Source organism: Mauremys reevesii, linkage group 1 (genome assembly GCF_016161935.1).
Source record: "Mauremys reevesii isolate NIE-2019 linkage group 1, ASM1616193v1, whole genome shotgun sequence".
Taxonomy (NCBI): domain Eukaryota; kingdom Metazoa; phylum Chordata; order Testudines; family Geoemydidae; genus Mauremys; species Mauremys reevesii.
The window spans coordinates 195766807-195790258 of record NC_052623.1 but is presented as its reverse complement, the minus strand read 5'-3'; the positions used below and the strand labels follow the sequence as shown (position 1 = coordinate 195790258).

Here is a 23452-nt window from a genome sequence, read left to right as displayed (position 1 = left end):
CATTTAGTTTCAATTTCCATTTCTCCAGGCGCTCTCTGTACCTGCAACCTGGTTGGTGGGGGACAGGAATTATATACATGACTTTTATATTCAGTGTCCCTTTTTAAGAACTATGGGGCAAATCTAGCTTTCACCTCTGTACCTCTAGAGATTCCCACATCCTGATAGCACAACTTTTGCCACATTGGGGAGGAGCTTAGGTGGCCACTAAGATGGTGCATGGAACTCAGCCCCATCTTGTTGGGGGTCCTTATGTGGTGTGTGCAGGATAAACACAGCAAACATTATGGCTCCTAGAGCTTAAGCAAGCAGAGTGCTAGATACCTGAGCCTGTCTGGTAAGAGGTGGAACTCTGTTTAATCTAAATGGATGCTCTTATTTTAAGTTTATGGACTAAATCCTGCCCTGATACACAAGGCAGAGGGATGGAGACTACAAACCATTTCTTTCCACCACGGGCAAGTGTAGGCCACTGGTCAGCTAACTGCATAGCAGTTACACAACCTGTAGGGCAGGATCTTGAATTCTAGGCTAACAGACCAGCATGTGCATCAGGCACACTGTGAGCATGGGCTCTGAGTGAGGTAGGGTGTCCACTTAGGGTGGACCAAAAGAACCAGACAGGATCATATTAGTTCTTCTTTAGAGGAGCAGCAAAGTGCACCTCCCTCGTTCATGCTGAAGATTGCTGGCCCATTAAGCACAATATCTTTAGCTGAGGATGCGACAGCATGTTATTGCTACTGGGCATCTCTTCTCAATACGTGAGTAGTTTATATCAGGCTTAAAGGTAAAAGCCAGTGTGAATGTAGTCACTTGTTTTTATGAAAGCGCAGCACACCTTTCAGTTGACTTGGAACCATCAAGTTGTGGAAATACCTAGCCAATACAAATGTGATCTTCCCACTGCTACTTGCTTTACATCCCCCTCATCCCTCTCCTTCATCTCCTCTCCCTCCCATTGTTTGTTGTGTCTACTTGTTGTCATGGCTTATTAGATTGTGAGCTTTATTGGGGCAGGACCACGTCTACCTGGGTGTTCATATAGCATCTAGCACAATGGGAATCTGATCGTGACTGAGCCTTTGGGTGCCACCTCAAGACAAAGAATAATACTGGTAACAATGGACTATTCAGACCAGAGCAATCTGACGTGATTTGTTTAGTTATTTGGTTATAAAGGGCTCTCCGGAGCATAAGTGCTCACTGAGGCCAAGAAACTTTGGCATGAAAATCAATTATGTGCTAGGCTTTAAGTAGCAAAATTAGATATGCTCTGTGGAGGCAGCACATAAATTTCGTGGAGAATGAATTATGATAATCCTATTGTGTGGAATGTATGTGCTATCTTCATAGGTAACAGAAAGATGGCAAAAACTGCAACAAAGTGAGAGAAGAGCAACAAACACAATACCAACTACAACGGAAGGAGCTGATTTGGAAGGAGAGGAAGATATGAAGGGTGAAGAGGACAAGCTGGAGGGAAGTTCTTGTGGAAGTCTCAAGGTGAGATCATTAGCAATAGTGGAATGAAAGTGAGCAAAAGATTATTTAGGTCGGATATTAGGAAGAATGCCCTAGGCTATGGAGTGGTCGCTCAAGGGAAATTATGGCAGCTTTGTTGTCAGAGACAATTTAAAACAGGACTAGATGGAGCAGTGAAGACTACATTATGGGAACCAATAATGCACTGTCCGGGTGGGTGGACTAGATGACATAACAGGTCTTTCCCATCTTCCAATTCTATGATGCACTAACATAGGAATTGCCTAATCTTGACTGTTCCTGCCAAATCCTGCCCTCCATGTCGGCATAGATGAGCATGTGTTATATGATTATTCACATCACCTGCCATATTAATAGAAATCTTTGCTGTTGTTACAGCTGCAGCCTAACTGGCAACAGCTGAAGAGCTATTGCCATTTTGAATGGGTGTTATGCAGTCTCCTAAAGCCGTGGAGACATTCCACACTGTATTGATGGGGAAGTACTCCCTCAGAACAGGGAGCTTCCACAGCTGCTAACCCAGAGTCTTTCAGAGCTGTTGAGGGCCAGCAGCTCTGGCAGGTATTTTGGGTGGTGTAGGACACTATACAGAGATGTTCCTAAAAACGTCAACAATAACTGTTTTAAAAGCATCTAAATCACGCTTGTGATAGAAAAGGAGAAGCAGGTGGAGGGGGAATAATAATGCATATGTGGAGATATAGCTATTTCATAGGGTTGGAAGGGATCCTGAAAGGTCATTAAGTCCAGCCCCTGGCTTCACTAGCAGGACCAAGTACTGATTTTTGCCCTAGATATCTAAGTGGCTTCTTCAAGGATTGAACTCACAACCCTGGGTTTAGCAGGCCAATGCTCAAACCACTGAGCTATGTCATCTGCTATGAGCCTGGGATCACCTGCAGAGGTTGATCTGGGAGTCACATGACAGAGGGACAGGAAGGTTATAAAAGGTCAGGAGCTGATTTATGTGAGATTTTCACCAGTTCAAGCCACATGTGGTGTCTGGACTCTGTTCAGACTCTTAAAGCTCATGGGGAATTCAGTGTCTGAATCCCCTCACAGCAGTCTGGTGAGAGCCTGAGAGGGGGAGCCCAAGTAGATCTGTGACAAGAGGTCATTAATTTAAAAAAAAACAGCAGACACTGTTTTAAAGAACTGAATTGTTGTTTAAATATGCTTCTGGCTGAGCAAGTTCAGCTTAAGGCAAGGCAATGTAACTGTCCTATTGGTTTGTACTTTTGTGTCAGCTTAAACCTAGGGGAAATAAATAACATAAACTTTGCTGAACCACATTAGACATGAGTCTAAGTCCAGAGTCTTGCCTCCAGGGGTGGTTAACAGCCAAATCTTTAGAGAATAGTGGAAAAACTCCTATAATTAATCCATCCCATAGCTTGATGTGGAAGAGGGGAAATAATTTCTTTACTAACCCCTCTGTTGATCAGATTACACCATGAAGCATGAAATGTGATTAGCCTTGTCCAATGTTTGAATTAGGGAGTCGTGAGGAAAGACTCAGTGCTGCAGCTTGGATGAGGACAAAGCTGCAGTAGGAGGAATACAGATGGACACACACACAAACACAAAAAGTTTCTTTAGCATGTCTCCATGCATCTAGGCATAAATACAGCTTTCTTTCTCACACACACGCACACACACAAAATTAAATGTTAGTAGTTGAAAACACTAGGGTTCTATTGAGCAGAGATTAATATAGATCTAGGATGTGAGAAGTCCTTTATAATGGAGGCCAACTGAGTGATGTGCCGGTACCTTTCCTTAATCCAGGAATCAAATAATTCTTGGATGAAAACAATCCTGAAAATGAGTGTTTAACTTGCACGCTGTCAGACTTCATACAGAGCCAAGCCATTATTGATAAATTCCCTCAGATATTTTAGGTCTAACTTTCAGGCCAGCATTACCTGGTAGCTCAGCTATTTGTGGGCACAACATTATAGGTATGAATAACTGTGGGGGCATTTTTGCATTTGCAGGTCTTTTTAACCCTCAAATGAGGTCACTTAAATGTCTAGCTTCCTGAGTGTGCCTACAGCTTACAGTCCAAGGAGACCAATGCCAAGCCCTTTGTCTACTGTTTAATTCAGCAGGTAAGATTTTTTATAGTGAGACCTGATGTCTTTGTACATTTAAAATGTGTCTGCTTTGGCACAAGCATTTATCAGGCCTGCACGTGCACATTAGGAATTGGTGCATGAAAATAAGTATTATTTGTGTAACAGTAACACCTAGTGCTAGGTTTATCCAAGTAAATTGTAAGCGTCCCTGCTCTAAACAGACAAACAGACTTTGGTCCCTGCTCTAAACAGACAAAGGTCAGAGGGAGAGTAACGTATTGGCTAGACCACAATGCTTCTCTATTTTAAACCATTTCTGAATGAAATGGCAACAACTGTGCATGCAAAAATAAGTACACGAGTATGTGCTGACTCTGGGTTGGCTTGTAAAATCTCTCTCTCTTATCAAGAAACAATTCCAGTGGTCAGTTTTGTTGGATAATTTACATCTATGCAGTTGTGAAACTCAGATCATTGCTGGCAAGATCTCTAACTCTTTTCTTGGATTCAATATGGCCATTTGAGCGGTGTGACCATTACACAAAGAAACCCCAAACCATGCCAAATTTGATTTGATTTGCTTCAGGTTGATACACGCAAACAAAGCCAGCTGAAGTCTAATGGATGCCATCAAGCTTTCACTGAAATGCAAAGTGAAACTTACTGTTGCTTCTTTACAGGTACACATTTTTCGAGACTGAATTTCATGGTTGTGCACTACAATTCTTACAGGTGGCGGTATAGTTGCTCTGCTGGATCAAAAGAATCATTGCAAAGTTATGAGCGGTGCCAACTACTTCAAAAAAATTTGGGAGAGACAACTCATGGAAACAAACCAACTAATCCATGACCCTGCATGCTTAATAATTCACCCTCTAGACATGGGTAGACACTGCAGCACACAAACCGTTGACAAACCATGTCATACAAATTAAATCCAGCAAGGAGGCCAAACCTTGGAGACTTGTAGTCATGTTACACACAGTCTGTGCTCAAGGAAACTCACATAGGAAGAAATCTAGGATTTAGCCTTCAGTGTGGATCTCCTTTTAGTCTAGCTGAGCACAAAATGATTTTTCTGTGCATCACGGTTGATGATAAATGCACCTGTAACTCCACCCTGTGTGGTCCAGCAAGGACTTCTGGGTTTCAGTCTCAGCTGGCTGTCACCTCTCTTGAGTGGAGACATATGTCTCACACCCTTCTGACTGGAGTACTTCCAGGATGCACAGTCCTCTGAGTATACTGTAATATCCCAGCAAGCAACTCCGCCTAAGCAGGCCTGCTTACTTTCTCTTTAGCTTTTTGAGCAGGGGGTTGGACTAGATGACCTCCTGAGGTCTCTTCCAACCCTAATCAGGGGCAATCCTTCAAAACTCCACCCAAGAGGCTGCCTTGTGGTTTCAAGTTCATCACAGCTTCAACTCAGAAGAAGTACCCATTCTTATGGGGCCTCAGTACACCCAGTCCTTCCAACGCTTCCCTAAGGACTGCGGCCCTCCGTGGACCAAGAGTCCTATCCATTTGCTGGACCAGGAAGAAGAATGAGCCTGTTTCAAACCAGGCTATTTATTCAAAAAATCCTTTTTGTCTTTTGGTCCCTAGAGAATCCCATTTGAACTAGTGTATGCAAAACTTTCCAGAGGCTGGCTTCCAAGAGCTGGTAACAAGGGGAATTACATTAGCATCTCCCTCTTCTTAGAGGAGCTACATACAATTTTACAGTAATCCATACACAGTTGCATTTTTAATACAATGGACTCCGAAGGTATTAATCCTAATTCAGCAAGCTTTAATTCCATAAGGTTTGTCCAGGATGATGTCAGTCTGTCACATTGTCCACCTAGCCATAAGTTTGGGACAAAACAAAGGCACTAAAGCATAAGACTTTCCACTTTTTCCTCTCCAGGGGGTTCCCATTGGCCTCTAAAAATTGTGTTGGGTTTTTGTTTTTGACACTTTTTCAAGCACTGTATTGTATAATGGCACTTCTCTCAGCACATAGGACTAGAGTTCATATCAAAATTGGGTGACACATAAACCTCTTTTTTTTTCCCCATCCCTTTGAGCACTTCACAGTTGGACAAACACTTGGCTAGCTAGTGAGATTTCATTAAAGTTTTTAAAAATGATTAATGTAAAATCTGTCTAGAACTGTTTTTCCAGCAGCAAAGACTGAAATCCTCCCTTGAGTCCCAAGCACACACAGAATGTGCTTGCTCCAAAATGTCCCACCAGTGTGCCTCAACTGTGGCCTGCAAGGACTTGCTCTAGGAATGAGTGCAATTGTCTTTTCAGGGCCAATTGAATCCCTGGCCTCTCTGCTGAGCCTGCTAGTTATGGTAACGATCACTGAAGTGTCCACTAGGACTGAAACAACAAAGTCATTTCATAATGGCCAGCCATCTGGTGGTAACAATTGAAAGTCATTAGTGTCCTAAGCTGCATTTAAACTGGTGGTGTGGAGGCTTAGTATATTGCATTACCTATTAGTCGTCTTTTTAAAAGGAGAAATGTTTGTAATTGGGGGGGGAGTGTATTTTTAAATAGCAAACATAGATAGAAACAAAATGGTTTTAAACATCAATTCTAAGAGAATCATGACAAAGGTTAATGGCAGTTTTACTATTGACTCTACTGGGATTTAAAGCAGGCTTTAGCCCAATAAAGCTTTTAATTTGAAAACTATTTAGTTTTTGTGCAAGATATTTCAAATCTATACTCACATGTACCTAACAGTTGGCAAAACAGTTTACTATAACAGAAGGGTTATTTCTCATCAGCAACTTTGCAGCCTGTCTGACTTCAGATAATAAATCCCCTGGTACAATAAAATGTATGCCTATAGAGAAACTAGTTATTAACTTTTGCCTTCCTAGAAGGTTTAATAATATGCTGCATACAGGAGATATATGTGGTTTGGAAAAGGAAGAGACAGTAAGAAAAGCAGCAATTTATATTTACATATTAGGCAATGTCTCTGTATAAGTTGGGACTGGGAAGCAGAGAAATAATGGAAATAATTATGCAGAGCTGCAGCAATAGCTAGCAAAGTATCATACAAAAAAGGTCATCTCTTTTGAGTGCTCTTACAGCTCGTCATCACAAATAATGTTCATTATGAAGTTAGCTCTGTTTTGGTTAGCAAATTATTGCAAACTCATCTTCATTGTCTTCAGATGTATTTGTTGTTTAATCATTTGGATGAATAATTTTTATCTTTTGGATAGTTTGAAAAGGCCTCTCTTTTAACTGCTTGGTATTTGTGTTCTGGAATTTCTATTCCCTAACTCTATGATTGAAATACTTTAAAAAGAACATTAGAGGATAGTGAAAAATACACTTTAAGAATCTTATGCTAAAATTTAACCTTTTGGGATGCCCAAACATTTCCATCAATATCCGGCAGCTGTCCAAATATTTGCAAATAACTAAATATATGATTCGACAAATGAATTCAAACCCAACTAGATGCTTTCATTTTTGAAAATATCACAATTAACTTGCAGACATTCTATAAATTCCCGCACTACAATATTTGATGGAATCCTGACTATACCAAGTGACTTACTTTCTCTAGAGAATGACATTTATATTAAATCATAAGTTGAAAGTGTTATTAAACAGAACTGTGAGCTCTTGAGAGCAGGGTCTGTCTTTTACTTTGTAGGTGTGCAGCACCTAGCACGATGGGGCCCCACCTACCTGGAGCGATTCAGTAGTGCAGTATAATAATGTCTAGTAATAAATGAAGGATGGACTAGATAGAGTACAGGTCCCTTTACACTCTACTGATTTTGTGGGCCAGATTGCAAATATCTGAAGTATGTCAACCTTGGCAGTGTCCCTTTAGACATATTAGTGGTACCCACAGAGTGGAGATATTTTCCCCTTAACATAAAGATGATGTTCTATGTTTAATATAGGACTATGGGTAGAAGGGTTTGGCAGCAATTGTTGCATGTGCTTGGGATATAAAGACAAATATTTTCCTCTTCCACCTCCTCTTAACAGTCCCTGTCACAGTGACGGGGGGAGGTGGGGGAGAGAGACAAATTTCCCATTTGTTTTGTTTAATAATATGTATAATTAATTATTTTTTCATTTGCTTGTCTGCTGCTTTGTTGGGAATAGGAAGTAATCCCTTCCTCACAGCAGTGCATTTTATTGTCTCTCCCCTTCCCCACTTTGATTTAGCTTTTTAGGTATTTCTTTGGTGCAATCCTGTTTATTCACTAGGAATGTACACAAAGTCCTGTTTCCCTAAAAATAGTAGGAACAAACATCAGGCAATTTCCTTCTGCCTTGCTTACAGTTTCCAAACTTGCTTTTCCAGCTAGTCATGTGTCCTGAGGAGTTCTGTCTCTGCTCCCTCTCAGGGCCATGCTCACAATTGCTCCTCTGGCTTTTTGTTAGATTTCTCTTGCTTTCTGTTTGTTTTCACATTCATCTACAGCCAAATCAATGTCCCAGCACCTCCATTTACAATCAGTCCCAGGAGGTTTGCCAACCCTCCAGGACTGTCCTGGAGTCCCCATGAATTAAAGAATCTTTAATTAAAGATTATGTTATGTGATGAAAATTCCAGGAATACATCCAACCAAAACTTGCAACCCTAGTCCCCAGGGAAACCCCTCAGCTCATGTGGTTTAGCTACTGATTGGCTTGGCATTCAGTTCAGTGCCTTGGATGGTGGTCTCGGTTGTCTCCAGCTATCTTACTCCATAAAGGAGCTTAACTATTTCTTCCATTTAGTCTGAGTGAAGATGGTTAGTGTAGCACTTCAGGGTGCGATTCAGACCAGTAAGAGGTTGTCACTGCTTGTATTATATCCCTGAGTGCCTCAAAATGCTTCTGCTGCCTGTGGCTCCCTACTTGGGACACACACACACACACACACACACACACACACACACACACACACACACACACACACACACACACACACACACACACACACACACACACCCAGCCAGCCAGCAACCAGCATGCACTCCATGTTCTGTATTCTGTACAGCTCTGACTCAATCCCTTTAAATCCAGTAGCCTGCCAGCAGTTATCACAGACACACTCTTATCTTTCCCAGACTTGATTAATGTTAGCAGGTGACCCCAACCCCCTAACCCCACTCGTGAACCTTCCCAAACCTGTCTGCTTTGTAATGTCCAGCCCTCTCCTGCAACGTTCAGAGAAATAATACAGTCTGTTTGTGCCTTTAAAGAGACAAAACCCAACAACTTGCCACGTTCACTGGAGTTAACATTCACTTTAATTCAAACACTGCACTGTTTATTGAAAGGTGAAACAGGTTTATTAACCAAAGTAGGATTTTAAGTGAGTTCAAGTATAAGAGATACTTACTAGAAATGGTTATTAGCAAATTAAAGTGAAACGCCTTCTAGCAACTAAAACTTAAACTAGCAACATACAGCCTTTGTTCAAGACACCATTTATCCCCCCCAGTCTTCCAGCAAAATGGCTTCCCTTCCCTTCAGTCAGGATCTCCTCCAGGAGCCCAAAGTATTGATTTTTTTGTGTTCTTTGGTGAGAAAGAGAAGTTGGGATTTTCTGCCCCTTTCTTTTATAGTCCAGTGAACCTTTGAATGGATTGTTCTCAAGTTTACCCTCAACGTAAAGTTAATTCAAGCTGTGAGGAAGGTGACATGGAGTCTGGTGGTGAAGGAAGCTCCATGCTTTTTCTTTCCCCTTGATAGCTTAATAGCTTTGTTTACATAATACATAAAAATGGACCTTCGTTGCCTTTGCCTGAAGACTGAGCTGGACACAGAATCAAATACACATTCCTTTGTCTAAGGCAGACCTGTTTACCAACTCTCCCTGACATGCCTGGTTTAAACACATTTTAGTCATAATTCCAGTTTATATCTATAACTATTAATATACACATCATGATCAGCAAGTTATGAATTTTCAAATGATACCTCACAAGACACATTTTTGTACAAAGATTATTACAACAGTGTGTGTAGCGAGTGAATGCAGGGGTGCTTAGGGTCAGAGCTAGCACACTCGGCAGCTTTAATAAGGTCTGTGATTGCCCATAAACCCACTTGATGGCAGCCATTAACACCTTGTAGCATAACACCTGCCTTTTAATGCTGCAACTCTGGCTGAACTTCCCCAGCTCTGCATGTCTTAGCCCCAGATTTTGGTGTTGGATCTTTAGCTGGACCCTCTCAGATCCTGCAACACAGCTCTGGATCTCCAGCTGGCTGAACTGGATTATGGCCCTGCTGCTGGAATTTGGCCCTCAACCTCTCATTTAGCCTCAAGGAACTGACAGCTCTTAAATTCTCACAAGGTATGAGAGAACCCCTTGTTTACAGCATTACTTCTTGGGATGGGAGGTAGTGAACCCTAATGATCAGTCAAGTGGAACTTTTTAAGAGTGGCGACAGGGAGAGATACAGGTTCAACATTGTGCATGGATTTTAGTCACTTAACTTCCTGTAATGTTGGCTTGTGCGGTGCTTGTGCAGTGCTTTGAAAATTGAAGGTTAAATATTTGAAATTCCAACCACACAAGATTCTTAATCAAGCTTAAACCTTTGAATAGCCCATAGCAATTATACTTTGGGTGATGCAACTGGATCCTGCCCTGTTCTGACCCTAGAATGAAAACTCAGCCTCAGAGTATTTGCCAATAAAATGAAACTTTACCCTGCCGCAAGCCTTTTGGATATTTGTACAGCTTTCACAGTGTTTTGGAAATGTCTGATGTACAAGAGCATAATATATCTCATGCTGAATCTTGGATGGAATGTATAATCTAGGCAGATGGATCTCTCTCTCTCTCTCCCCCTCTCTCCCCAGATAGTGCAGGAAAAAGGTTTGCTACATTTAAGGAACAAATTGTACAGTTAGGCAGATTATATACTTTAACTCTTTCCCGCTATAGTATGACAGTGTTCAGCTTGATTTCTTCCTCACTTACCCCCTGGGGGTTCTCTCTGTTCTTGGAGAGTAAGCACTACTTGAAGCATCTTTCCATGTAAGAAAAATGCCACTAACTAGGCAGTAGTTGCTTTGTTTCGCCCCATATGACAGGCATTTCAGGATGAATTCTACTTTTGGGGCTTTGTGTGAGTAAGCCGTTACATAACCAGCCATAACTGCCTTAAAGGCTTCTTTGTTAATTACAGGGTTGGTGATGACACATGCAACTGCTCTTCCTCTAAAGTAATTGTTTAACGTAATAGATCATTTCAGGAACAAATTATAACAACCCCATAGGAGACTAGCTTTAAAGTTCCATTATTTTAGACTGCTCCATTTCTGAAGCCCTGGGTGGTAAATAAATCAATGGATTATAAAGGAAGTCATGCTCTTTGAGTAGTGTTGTATGATGTGGTTAACAAGCAAGAAAACATTATAACCGGAAAACACATTCATGCATCATGGAGTAATTAGTGTCCCCAGGTAGTTATAATCTCCATCTCAGTCTTCCCTAATGCCCTCATAGTTTATTATTTATTTATCCATTTATAATAGGCTGGCAGTATTTGTTTGAATCAGTCCATCTTGTGATTAGCTGTTGATTCTGCTTGGAAAAGATTAAGTGGATTTTGTTGATTCGTTGGGGCAGATAGAACATTACCTGACCTGGTTAGTAGGGAAATAGGAGAGACTTTCTGGGGAAAGGAGATCTTGTGTGAGGGCTAAGCCATCTCAAGCAGGACTGAGCAAATACCTGAGTTTTTTGGTTTAGCAAATATTTCTGGTTCCCCAGAAAATTCGTTTTTCAGTTAATTTAGTTTTTGCTGAAAAAAAAAATCTGCCAGCTCTAGTCCTGAGGTAGAAAGACCTGAGGAGAATATTTAATCTAACAATATCTTTCTTAGGGCTTGTCTACATGGAGATTCAATGTGTGACAAGCTGGGGTGTAAATCTAGAGTGCACTAGTCACTATGTGGACCTTGCCGCTGTGCACTAAAGATGTCATAAAGTGCAGCAAACTTTCAGTTTTCAGGATATGGGCACTTTGCTATTAGGAAAGAGATGGAGACTAACAACTCATCTGACAAATTTAAGGCCAGCAATCTCTAATTGCTAATATTGCTGTTACTTGAATTTGCCTGATTTGATAGGAAAATGTCCTCTATTCATCTTAGATCTTCAGAAGATAAAGGGTAACATTTTGGAAAGCATCTATCTCATTGAGTTTCATGTATCTCAAACAATAGGACTTAGGCTCCTTTGTGCCTCAGTGACATTTGAAATGGGGTTTAGGGGCGCTAAAGTCACTGAGGCAACATTGAAAATTTTACCCCCAGTCATTCTTTGGGCACCAGAAAGCGAGTATCCCAAAAACTTACTACTTGAGACAAATGACTGAGCTGCTTTCCTTCAAATCATGGACCTACAAAGTTTGCACAAAACTGGTTTTCTTTGATCCCTTTAATTCAACTTATTGTCTAGGGCAGCATTTCTCAAACTGGGGTCCGCGGACTCCTGAGGGTCTGCATGGGTACTCCAGGGGGTCTGCAGGCCCCGCTGATCAGCTCCTCCTCTTCCCTCCCAGCGCCTCCTGTTCGGCAGGGGTGGGGACGGCGTGTGCTCAGGAGAAGAAAAAGGTGGGGAAGAGGAGGGGTGGGAAGTGGTAGGGTGGGGCCTTGGGAGAAGGGGTGGAGTGGGAGCAGGGCCTGAGGCTGAGCGGGGGGGGTTGGGCATCCATGAAAAATTTAAAATCAAAATAGGGGTCCTCGGGTTGCTAAAGTTTGAGAACCTCTGGTCTAGGGGAAAAGAATACAGATTTACTTTGTGTAGCATATTTCATACAACATGAGATGCAAAATACTTCACAGGGTTAAATGATTAAATATGGTGTATGGTATAAATTACAAAAACAGGAAGATAAAGTAACCATATGGTGAATAGATTAATGTACTCAGTCATGAGGCTAATAAATACAAGGGAAAGAGAGAAATCAAGAAGCACAGGCAGGGGGAGAAAAGATTAGGGTTTAAATATTAGCTTGATCCAAGTTTAAAGGAATCTGCTAAATCACAACATGATCAAAGTGACAAAGTAGTAACAAATTACCTTGCTAGGAATTATGTGAAAACTCCTTAGTCTGCATTCTCTAACTTAGTAACGATAGTAATAAATCTGTGTGATTACTTCTGTGTGGCTTTATGCATGTTTGTTTCAGAGAAGGAAAACATGTCAGAGGATAGTCTGGCTTTTGAAATAATCACCTAACAATGCAGAAGAAGGAATGGTGGTCAGCAAGTAAAAACAGATTTTTTTCATGGCCCAGTGAGGTTTGTCAGCACTTATACAGTCATTTAAAACCCCAAGACATCTGGACTCTTAGTTTGTGTTTTGACCTCTTCTGCCAATGATATTGGATACTGGAATATACAAAGTCGAAGGCTTTTGCAAACTGATTTACATCAGACATTCCTGTGTGAGAGAAAAGCTTCTTGCTGTTCTCAGCTGCAATGAGAGGTGCAAAATAAGGCTCTTTAGAGCAGTCTTACTTTTACTGATAGATCATTATAGGGTCCTGAGAAGCAGAAACATGCTACTTAAAACAAAGTATGTCCAGAGCAAATAAAATAATAGAATTAAAATACAAACTATCTTCTAGCTGCTACTAAAGGAGGAAGTACCGTTTAGCCCTTCTCATTTTGATTAGAAGGGGCCCAATCCACTGATTTCAGTGTGGTCAGAGGGTGGCCAGCACCTTGCAGTGTCAGGTCCAGTATTATTTGATAGTTTTATAACTTCAGTTTTCATTCCACAGAATTTACAGTGTGATGACTCACAGCAGCTTTCTGAAAAGGAAATGCAGATTTATTAGCAGGGTAGGCCTGCTTTCCTGGCTGGCTTTTGAAATGGCTGGAGTTCAGAATGACTTACAGAAAATGTTTATCCAAAGCAGTTGTTCTATTTAATAATTACTATTATATTACTGCTGCATCTAGTAAGACAAAAGAAATGACCCTGGAACTGGCCTTCATTGATAAGGCGGGGGAAATCTTGCCTAAGAACTACCATGTTCATGCCCATGTAGTCCAGTATCACAGACCAGTGCACCATATCTCCAGACGAGACCAATAAAGGAAGGAGTAAAACCTCTATTATACCCCTAACTGTTGTGACGTGTGGGAATCATTTGATCAGCTTATATTCTGAGCCATGAGTGTTTGAGAATTACTCTAATGCTCTCCTAGTCAGTAAAACCTGTATATGCCTCTTCACATTTGGATAAAAGTCTAATTTCCAGGCCATTCAATTAATAACCATATGCTGGAGAGTTTAATAGGGCAAAAAACCCTTTTTTGTTCTCGCCTAGAATTTTTTTTTGGCGGGAGGGAGAGGGGGCAACCACTGAATATGAAAGACAAATTCTCATGTGAAACTAGTCTTTGTTGGGAGACAAAACTGTTTGAAATAAACAAATGGCAAATGTTTTCATCAAATAGCAGATTGAGGCCAATGTGTATAAAATTCACAGGTTTGCCAGTTTTCACAAAAATGTCACATTGAATGGCAGAAACAGTCAAATTCTGCCCTGGATAAAACTTATCAATACCACATATTTTCATTTCAATGCCTCCTATGATTAGAGCTGCCCTCACTTCACTATGCATGTTCACCACTTACAGCAAGCAGCAAAGGGAAACATTTCAATTTAATATATGAACCCTTGTGCAGAAGCTTCACAGGAATTACAGCGGCATGTAAATTACCCATTCCTAACCCCTACCACTCTAAATAATCTGTTCTCTGGCTCTTAATGCTCAGTGCCTCCTCCAACCTGGAGAATATTTTTCCCTTCTCCTTCTCTATATGTTTTGTTATTATTATTATTATTTTATTTCTAAATATAGAACACCCTGTTTACCTTGGTCAGTAGCTTCTAGACCTTTGTGTTTTTTCCCCACCCCCAGTCAGGAAATGAAAAACAGATGGAGTGTTCATTTAAGGACAGGAAAGTAACTTTAAATAACCAGATGAACATATTCTTATGGCTGAATTGTGTGATCTTTTGTTAAAATGTGTGGCTCCTTGGAGGCACTCCAGGCTTGTGGGGTTATGGAATGCTAATTGTACAGACTGTCCTGAGTTCAGAAGTGAGGCTTCTCCAGACAGCATGACTTGGACTTCCTTCTTCACTTCTTGTGCTTCATAAATAGCATAAATAAATTGACTGAAATAGAAATCAGCCTGTCTGGAAATTTGGGGTATTTGTAACCTTAATCCTGATCTTAATTTTGCAACTGGCCTCCTAGATTTGTAATGCAAGATCTGAACACCCCTATGTTTGGTTTGTTTGAAAGCCATAACCTTGTCCTTGTTGAATCAGAAAGGAACTTTATTTGTACTTTTATGGAACGCCTTTCGTGCTGATATATGACGAAGTATTTTCATAAACAATGCATACAGGAATAACTTCTCAAAGGTTATAAATGAATATTCAATGAAAATTTGGGCTCTGCTCTGGTTAGTGACTCATTCCCATGATCCTACTGTAATCATTATACATTATTACCCAATGAATAATTTGGACGAGTAGTTTCCAGGTTATAGGTTGTTTGCAAACAGCTCACTTCAACTATTGCTTATTGCCTACTTGGAGGCTGTTCCCAGTTCATGGGGTAGTGTGAAGAAAGGACTGAAGTGGGGGGAGAGAGTGAAAGAAAAGAGAGATGCTAGTGTGGAGTGTGGCCATAATGTAATAGCAATGAACCACGGCAGGATGTTTATTCCTGGGTCATTTCTGTATGCAGGTTCTTGGTCATATGTTCCATAATGGACCCATGGAGAGTACCCATAGCTCAGTAACACTCTTCCTGTTGTAGCTTATTACATAAGACTTTCAAAACAGGTAGCTTATGCCCATAAAGGACTGTTTGTATTGCTTGGCCTAGCTTTATGATAGAGCACTAAGAAGTGCTCAGCCAAACAGACCACGAGATCAGCTGAACATTCCTAATGCATAAACTGTGAATAGAGCTGGGGGCCTTGCACTGCTGAGGTAATAAAAACTATACAAAAGCTCCTGCATAATTGTCGTTATTATGAGCAGTGCACTGCTTCACTGAGTTAAATTTCAGTGGAAGGGAGTTCCACGCAGTTTAAATAGAGGTAATCTTTCTGGACCTCTTTTGTTAGATTCTCATGCTTCATGATGAATTTATAATTGTCAGTGTGGCTCACCCTTGTTTAAATTGAACGATGCCTCATTCAGAGGTCTGAAAAAAAGACAGAGCCACTTGCCTTTATTTCATGATCCCTATAGGGTTTTTTTTTGTCAGAACCGCTCATGGGCTTTGCTTGCAACAAAGGTTACCTTGGAGACACATGTAAAATCATGTCACAGCTCCAGTTCAGGCCTCATTGTTGGATTATTCAAGATCTAGCAAGATCTGGGCTGTTCCTGTCCTCTACTTTGAACAGAGGTAACCTTGGAGGCACTGATAAATTGACATAACTCCAGTTCAACCCTTTGTGTTCGGATTATTTCATTCTGTGTTGGCTTCATTGTCCTTGAGCCACTTTCTTGCCTTTTGTGAGGGAGCTGGGAACACCAACTTCCCAATAAAATACTTTTTTCCTGTTGAAAATTGAACTGGACATTTTCCAGAGCACAAAATCAAAATCCACCCTAAAACTTATGGCTACGTCAAACCCAGCAAACAAGGGCAACAGCCTGAATGGTGCCAGGGTAACGTCAAGGAAAATAGACAAGTGACACTTGTCAAGGATAATTTATTTCTGAGCTTCCTGTAAATATTCGTACAACACTTTCAGACTGAACTGAGTTTTTTGAATGTTTCACTGCATTATATTGCACTTGTTAATAGTAGAAATACCTGACACTTGCTTTTATAAGACCCCATTTATAGTTGTTTATACTTCACCAAACTGAAATGTTCCATGCCAGGTATCTGCCTCATGCTTTATTATTTTTATTAAAACTTCAGCCAAAACAGCTCAGCCATTTCCAAGTACCAGCCTAATAAAAAATATGTTGTTTTGACCCGTGTTAAAAATTCTGGCAGCCTTTCTTTTGAACAGCTCTAGCATCAGCTACCTTTGGAGCAGGGGCTTGAAATTTGGCATAATGGGGAGTGTCTTTTGTGTCAGGTGTATGCCTTTTGCCATTTTTCATGAAAGTTCAAGTTATATATCTTACACATAATGTTGAACATCAGGTTTTGACATTTCCAGAGGGTTTTCAGCCAAATTCACAAATTGTTTTGCTGTCCAGAAAAAATTATTTCATTTTTGGAAATTTTTACTGTTTGCCCCTGTGACGTGTTGCTGGTTATAATTATGCTGTCTGTATGTCTGTATCATTTTTAGTTGGAAGTTATGAATGTTGGCTCTATGCTGTCATATCAACAGACAAGCTGGTGTTAGCTCTGCCTAGCTGTTTGATGGCCCCATTAGGACCATTTAAGGACAAAATGGATGGATGAGAGAGCAGAATCCTGCTTCTGACCTCTGGAGGACTTTGCCACAAAACTGAAGCTCACACAGGGACTGAGGACCCATCCCAGTGGGGGGATCTCTCAGAGAGACTAAATCTGCACTTACTGCAGCACTCCTGCAAGCCTGAAAGCCTGAAAACTAGAAACTGTGTGTAACTGATTGTATTTAATTGCATTTTCTCTCTCCCTCCTCTCATTTTTACCTTTTTCCCTTTTTGATTTTTTTTAGATTTTAAAGGATCCATTTATCCCCAGGACGAGTGTGCTGGTGGGAGACTGGGTGAGTCCTGTAACTGCCCTGTTTAAGCAATTGGTCCTGATTTGGCATCCACAGAACCAGGTCAATTAAGCTTTGGGTCAACCACGCCATCCAAATTTTTTTTTTGGGATTCTGCAGTTTGATTATGAGCAAGAACACTCTTGTTAGGCGGATCTGGTCAAAGAGGGAAGATTATTTACAAATCAGAGTGTGAATGTGTGATCCTCTGTGAGTTTACTGTCCAATGTTAAAGATTTGTTCAGTCCAGGTAGCCAGTCACAGGAGAGATGATCTTAAAAAAACCTGTGTCTATTGGCAATGATGATTGCCTGAGGTGGTTGCTCTCCAAGGTTTGTCTGTGCCAGAAGCAGTGTGTCTGGGAATGAAGTTTTGAATGTCTGTCCTGATGTCTCAGAGTGAATCTGGAGTTAGATCAGAGCAGAAAGATCTCATTGGGGAAGGAAAATGTTTCTCAGGAGCAGATAAAAGTAGATGGTCAGTAAAAACTGGAGAGAGAGGAGAAGGAAGGAATGGGTAATGGTGTGGTGGGGTGCTAGTGCAGCTTGTAGAAAACCTGGTAGTGAAAAGAGCAGCAGCTTATCTGTTGGGAGAGGCAATGTGCTGGTAGGGAAAGTTTGCAGGAGCCTAGGGGCCTTGAGTGAGTGATGCTTTTTGTCTAATCAGCAGTTGGGGAAGGGAGATAGTGGAAGATAGTGTCCATATCCCCTTACCTGTTTCCCTGTGTGAAGAATGAGAGTGAGGGGAATGTGCCTGTCTCTGGTCTCAGGTGGGGTATGCCCTATGAGTTGTCTGTGAACAGCCCTGTGTGCTGGGACAAGGGAAATGAATCCCCAAGCTGTGTGTGTGGTGAAGAATGAGTCTCGGCTCTCTCAGAGAACAGACAATTCTGGTGCTTGCAGTTTGCCAGTTTAATGTGTGTGGTTGGAAAAGTGTGCAGCAACTCTGTCTGATCAGGTGATACCCAGCCAGGCACAAGGAGAGCATAAAGGTGATTTAATTTTGTGTTTGACTGACAGTTTGACATGCTCAGGAAGTGTTCCTTTAGAGCAAGCCCCTAGTGAAGAGGGAAGGGGGAAAGGAATCCTCATGGTAGCCTGTGCAAGCAGTTTACTGCAACTGAAAAGGGTGTAAAGTGATTAATCAAGAAAGTTCAGTTCCTAACAGCGAGAAATTTTCTTTTGTGAATGGATCCACTGACTTTTTTGAGAGAGAGAGAGTGTGTGGGCAGCTGAAAAAAGGTCAGTGGTGAGTAGAAGCAGAAGTTGAGCAGCCAGCCTAACCACCCACTGGTGTGTGTTGGGCTTGTTGTTGGGGGAGACAATTGGGTTGGGACAGGAATGTTGCATGCTGAATCGTAAGTGGTCAGGTGCTGTGGGTCAGAGGACAGATTCAGTTCTCAGTTTTCACAGAACAGCAGACTCTTTGGATTTGTGTGGTATCTCTGTAAGACAAAGTTCAGCCGGTGATCTCTGTTAAGCAAGAGAAATCAGTTTAAAAATGCAGGACAAGAAGGAAAGAGAAGACTGAATTTTGCAAAGGAAGCCACAGGTTAACCCTAAAATGCCCAATCTCAATGGTATTTGAGCCCAGGGTGTGTGACAAATATGATTGTAAATGGACACTAACAATGTACAATGGGCCTAATCTTTTGAAAATCCCTTAAACATGTTGAAAACATCAATATCTACATTGGTTTAATGTTGAACCATGCTGCAAAAGCTAACCAAGTTATACCTTAAGTTTGTAAAGAGATCCATTCATGTTATTGAACATGACTTTGATAAACCAATTGATATAAATGGGGACCATATAGAACATGGGTTGCAACCAAGGTCCTGTAGTGGCACCAAATGCTGGTTATAATTATGCTGTCTGTATGTCTGTATCACCAGACAAGCTGGTGTTAGCTCTGCCTAGCCTGTTTGATGGCCCATTAAGGACCATTAAGGACACAATGGACCCATGTACACCTGGAAAAGTCTATATAAGCCTGATGCTTCGTCTCCATCTTGTCTTCAATCCTGCTTCTGACCTCTGGAGGACGGACTGAGGACCCATCCCAGTGGGGATGCTCTCCAGAGACTTAATCTAAACCTGCAGTTTACTCCAGCACTGCTGCAAGCCTGAACTAAGAACCTCATCTCTACCTTTTCCTTTGTAAATAAACCTTTAGATTTTAGATTCTAAAGGATTGGCAACAGCGTGATTTGTGGGTAAGATCTGATGTGTATATTGACCTGGGTCTGGGGCTTGGTCCTTTGGGATCGAGGAACTTTTTTTTTTATGGGGTGTTGGTTTTTTCCATTTATTTATCCCCCACACGGTGCACTGGTGGTGATACTGGGAGACTGGAGTGTCTGCCCCTCTCCCCACCCCCACCCCCACCCCCCAAAAAAAGAGAGGTAGAGAAATTTTAGGATGAATTATATTTGGTGAGCTATTCTCTCCGGGATGCTATGGCAGCCACGAAGACCTACAGGGATCTAGTCCAAAAAACCCTGGCTACTGGGCTCTGGCTGGGCAGACCAGGTTTGTTAGCCTGATAATAGGGCAACTGGTGTAGGAGATGGTCACTACAAAAACAAACCTGCAGCCATCAAGTCCTTCAGTAGTCTTGGCTTTACCCTGCCATTGGAAATTTTGCTGGCTGAGAGTGTGTGCAAGTTGATGCGCAACTGCTTGTTGACTTTAACTGAATTACCACACAACCTTTGATGATCCACTAAGTGCTGCAGTGATTGGGGAATGGCAAAAATGACAGGAGATGGACATTGCTAGGATCCATAGTCATGAACCTATGTGTAGGCAAGTCAAGACTTTGGTAGCTCTGTGTTGACTTGGAGTGACACCGTAGTTTGGCAGCATCTTGACCGAGTTGGCTGCTCTATTGAGGGACAGCACAGCAGACCTCAATCTGAGGAGGGGGGCTAGAAAGGGTTCCCTAAAAATTGCGTATCCCGTACAGCCTAACCAGCTTACTAAGGCTGGAGTGTGTCCCATCACGTGGTTGAAACTTAAGCAAGACTAAAAAGGCTTCCTTTTGTCTCAGTGTTGTGGCGTAGACTGTCCATACATTCCTTGATTGTCCAAATCAAACTGACTGTCCTGTGAGGGGACTGCGCTGATGCTTGAGAGCTTGAAGATACCATATCACCATTGTGTCACTTAGTGAGATACGATTTGCTGAAGAGGATCGACTGAGAGAGTGCTGGGGATGCTTTCTTCTGGAAGGGATGCCCACAAAACGAGCCACATGACATGGGGGGTCATCTTTTTTTTTATGCCTGGATGCTGTGCAAACACAGATAAGAGACAACCCAGACCCTAGAGGTTTACAACCTAACAGAAGTAAACAGATGAAAAGTTGGGCACAGGGATATAATGTTATAAGCAAATGAGTACAGTGATGAACTGACAGTTGATTCAGTGACAAGGGTTTTGTTAGGTTTTTGTATTGGTGGGAAGGATTTACAAGAGTGGGGAAGTTAGTAAGAGGAAGGAAGGAGAATATGGACAGTCAGAGCCCTTCACTAGCCTAGCCAAATAGGCTTTTGAAGGCTTCACAGCAGATATGGGTCTTGAGGAAGTATTGTCTGGAGGTCAAGGTAGTGGCTTTATGAATTTTTTTCAGGGAGCTTTTCTCATGCAAAGTTTGGAGGCGCTGAAGGTAGCAGCTGACTGGCGAGCAATACAGGCTCGGACTGGAGCTTTGGCAGAGACAAGGCAGTAGGTGATGGGATATACATTGCAGCATTCTACGTATGGCATGGCACGGCTAGATTAGATTTTACAAGAAAAAGCAAGACATTTGTTTGATGCATAGATGAATCAGGAGCCAGTGGAAGGACAAAGAAAATATTACATGGCGAAATAACAAGCCCAGGTACATTTAGGAGTAGTATTTGAATGGGCAGTACATTGGGATGATTAAAATAAAACTGCTCAAAAACTAATCCCAGATGAGTGATTTGGCAGCTCTAAACATTTTCTCTTCCAACTCCATCGTCTTTCTCTCACTGCTCTTACTTCCCACCAGCACATCATTTATCCTACTGCCTTTGAATCTTTGCCACTTTTTTACCTTTCTCCCAGCAATTCTTAAACTCCTGTCCATAGAGCACAGCTCATTTTAAAACATTTAGAATTCATCTTCTGTGAATTCCTTTTCTGAACAATAAACGGAGTCTATTCCCTCAAAACACTCTGACTCCCATGAGCATTAATTGCCTCAAACCGGTTCTCCATTGTTCCTGAATATTTATTTTAGACTGAAATTAGTGCAGTTCAAAATTAATGGACTGAGAGCTCTTGTGACTGAAGGCTATTAATTCATCCCCAGAAATGATACAGCAGGGCAAGCTTCCCACACACCACCTCAGCCTTGGTCTGGGGATAGCAGAGCAGAGTTCAGTGTCTAGGGACATTCCGTGCTGGGCATCTCTTCTGGCTAAGAAACATTTAATAAAATATATTTTCTTTTAATCGGTGTCTCATGGATGTCTTTATTTTCTGAGACAACATTTTTTAATTTGTTTGAGGAGATCAGGTGTTAAGACCATTACTCCACAGAATGTGTCCTGGAGTCAAGAGAGTAGGTTAATCTCTAATGTAGTTTCGATGGAGTTTGTTATTTTAGAGATGCAGTTGGCCCAAGATAAGTAACTGGAGATGCAACTATATTCAGCCTTGACCCAGATGCTGATCTGTTACATTGATGTAAATAAGGAGTGACCCCCTTCAAGTCAATAGAGGTAAACAATGTTAAATTGTTTGAAGGGAATTATTAGATCATTTGAGTCTGGCACAGTTCTTGTCATTTTCCCTTTACCTGTGCTTAAATCTTGATTCCCCTCACCCACCCCCGCATCTCCTGTCCCCAGAAATGACTCTTGTCTAAAGGAGCTGTAGAGATATGGAAGCAGGATAGCACTGCTCGCTGCACATGTCATGCTCTTGTGAAAAGTTCCCTATCTTAGCGCTTAGATTTCCTTAAGTCTATCGAGTACCTGACACTAAGAAAAATATTTAAAGAGGAAAGTGGGGGTGGTGGGGGGTAGACATTAAAAGCACTTGCATAAAAACTCAGGCCTCCTTTTCTCTCTTAGTTGAAATAATACCTTAAATGGATTGCACACACTATGCAAACAGATGCGAGTACTTGCTTCTGTACATTTTTGTGCACTGATTTTTTTAAAAATCCTTGATTTATACCCTAACCAAGGTCTGTAGTATAGGAAAACTTCCAAATAAAAAGATACAGAGGAGCCAGCCTCATCCCCCTCTCCCCCCATCTTTTCCTCCCCAAAACATCATCTCCCTTTCCTTTACTCTGCATAAAATTAAGCACTATGTTAAGTAAAAATTCTTTATTGGACAAATCATACAGTTCTTGTCATGTACTAATTATATAATAGTTGAAATGCTACATTTCTAAAGGAATTTGTAATCAGAGTATTTAAAGTCACTATTCCTCAACAGAAACTAAATATAACAGACAGTAAAAGTGTTGGCCTGGCTTGCAGCTTTCCAAGACCTGTGGCCAATGTAAAGTCAATTGGCTGAGAGTTGTCAATGAGCCACCTTAGCTTGAGAGGAGCACCTGGCTCTTAATTCACATGTAATGTGGGCCCAAGAACAGCCAAGCCAGAGAGACTGCTCTGCCTTATTTTCTGGCAATAGCTGCGACTGTGTGTAACCCTTAGTTTCAGGCCTTGAATTGTGCTAGCAGTTTTTAGAGGGGCTGGAATGACATTCCAGCATTTTGTGGGGGAGCTAGAGCACGGTTCCAGTACATCTGGTACTTTTACTTATAGTATATGTTCTAGTACTTCTTTTTTTTAGGATTTGAGCACTGCTTCATTTATATGCTTATGGAGGCCAAGTATCCAAATACACTCATGCCACCACAGTGTGACTTGGCACTTGGTGTATAATCATTCCACCTTCCAATGGCTTCAGTTTCTGCTTTGACTCCAGTACTTAAGCAGTCTTGACACCTCTACTGATGAAATCCTTGGCGCTCTGACCTGAGGCCTAAAAAAATAACTGTTAATTTTGAGAACAGGGATTCTTGATGAAGGATTACTTGATGCTGGTTTAAACTAGAGTAAACGGTGGATTC

At 41.4% G+C, this 23452-nt stretch overlaps 1 protein-coding gene across 1 annotated transcript in view; it reads left to right on the top strand.

Annotated features, from left to right (window-relative positions):
* Positions 1-23452, top strand: part of PHLDB2 (pleckstrin homology like domain family B member 2) — a 172597-nt gene that overhangs the window by 12756 nt on the left and 136389 nt on the right. The window contains exons 2-3 of the mRNA XM_039535539.1: positions 1357-1506; positions 3504-3617. The gene's annotated coding sequence lies outside the window, so the exon portion shown is untranslated. The remainder of the gene's footprint in view (positions 1-1356; positions 1507-3503; positions 3618-23452) is intronic.